We start from the raw sequence: 2,126 nt of genomic DNA, 5'->3' as shown, positions 1-2,126 counted from the left end.
GGGAGGGGGGATAGTAGAGGATAGGAAAGGCAGCAGAACACAACAGACACTAGTATGGCAATATGTAAATCAATGGATGTGTAACTGATGTGATTCTGCAATCTGTATATGGGGTAAAAATGGGAGCTCATAACCCACTTGAACCAAATTGTGAAATATGATATATCAAGAACTATGTAATGTTTTGAATAACCAACAATAAAAAATTAAAAAAAAAAACCTAAAGAGAAAAAAAAAAAAAGAAAAGACAGCCTATTCAACAAATGGTGCTGGGAATACTGGAAATTCATTTGTAGCAAAATGAAACTAATGCCTTATCTCTCAGCCTGCATAAAACTCAACGTGTGGTGGATCCTGGACCTAGGTATTAGACCAGAGATCCTGTACCTACTAGATGAAAAAGTAGGCCCAAGTCTTTATCATGTTGGCTTAGGAATAGGATTCCTAAACAAGACTCCTAAAGTGCAAGAAATACAATCAAGGATCAATAAACTGCAAAGCTTCTTCACAGCAAAGGAAACTACTAAGAATGCGAAGAGAGAGCCTACAGATTGGGAGAAAATCTTTGTCCCCTGTACCTCAGATAGAGCATTAATCTTTAGGACATACAACAAACTAAAAAAACTCAACACTCACACACAAAAAAATAATAATTCAATCAAAAATGGGCAAAGGATCTGAACAGATACTTCACAGAAGAAATACAATCAGTCAACAAATATATGAAAAAATGTTCAACATCTCTAGCAATTAGACTAACTCAAATTAAAACTACACTGAGAATGGCAATTATGAAGAATACATGCAACAACAAGTGTTGTTGAGGATGTGAAGGAAAATGTACTCCTACACATTGTTGATGGGACTGCAAATTGGTGTAATGATTCTGGAAAGCATTGTGGAGATTCTTCAGAAAACTTGGAATGGAACCACCATTTGACACAGTTATTCCATTCCCCAACATATACCCCAAGGACTTAAAATCAGCAAACTATATTAACACAGCCACATCAATGTTTATAGCAGCTCAATTCACAATAGCTAAGCCCTGGAAGCAGCCTAGGTACCCCTCAACAAATGAATGTATGAAGAAAATGTGGTATATACACATAATAAAATATTACTCAACCATAAAGAACAATAAATTTAGGCCATTTTCTGGTAAATGGATGGAACTGAAGACTATTATGATACATGTGGATGCTAATACGCTATCGGGGGGGGGAGGGAAGAAAGAAGTTTATTGGATAAGACAAAGGGGAATGAAGGAAAGAGAGGGGGATGGGAATAGAAAAGATAATAGAATGATTCAGACATAACTTTTCTATGCTTATATGAATACATGAACAGTGTAACTCCACACCATGTACAAGCATAAGAACAGGAAGCTATACTCCATATATGTATAATATGTCAAAATACATTCTACTGTCATGTATAAATAAAAAGAAAAAATATTTTTTTTAAAAAAGAATACAAGTAACAATAAATGTTGTTGAGGATGTGGGGAAAGAATAACATCATAAATTGTTGGTGGGACTGCAAATTGGTACAACCACTCTGCAAAGCAGTGTGGAGATTCCTCAAAAAACTAGGAATGGAGCCACCATTTGACTCAGCTATCCCACTATTTGGTGTATATCTAAAGGAATTAAAATCAGCATACTATAGTGACACAGCCACATCAATATTCATAGGAGCACAATCAACAATATCAAAGCTATGGAGTCAATGTAGGTGCCATTCAGCTGAAGAATGGATAGAGAATATGTGGTATAAATACACAATGGAGAATTACTCAGTCATAAAGAAGAATGACTTTATGATATTTGTCAGTAAATGGTTCAATCGGGATACTATCGTTCTAACTGAAATAAGCGAATTCCAGAAAATCAAAGGTCAAACATTTTTGATGACATGTGAAAGTTCTTCCTCAATAAGGGGAGAGAGGGGAAGAATAGAAATTTAATAGAACAAACAAATGGAACTGGAGGGAAGGAAGTGGGACAGGAAAAGGAAAGAGTGAAATGAATGTAATATTCCTATGTACATATAGGAAAACACCATAGTGAATCCCACCATCATGTGCATTCAGAAGAATGGGGTCCTAATTAGAATAAGATATA

Source organism: Marmota marmota, unplaced genomic scaffold (assembly GCF_001458135.2).
Source record: "Marmota marmota marmota unplaced genomic scaffold, marMar, whole genome shotgun sequence".
In the NCBI taxonomy this organism is placed as follows: Eukaryota; Metazoa; Chordata; class Mammalia; order Rodentia; family Sciuridae; genus Marmota; species Marmota marmota.
The sequence above is the reverse complement of the archived record's forward strand: the minus strand, read 5'-3'. Positions refer to the sequence as shown.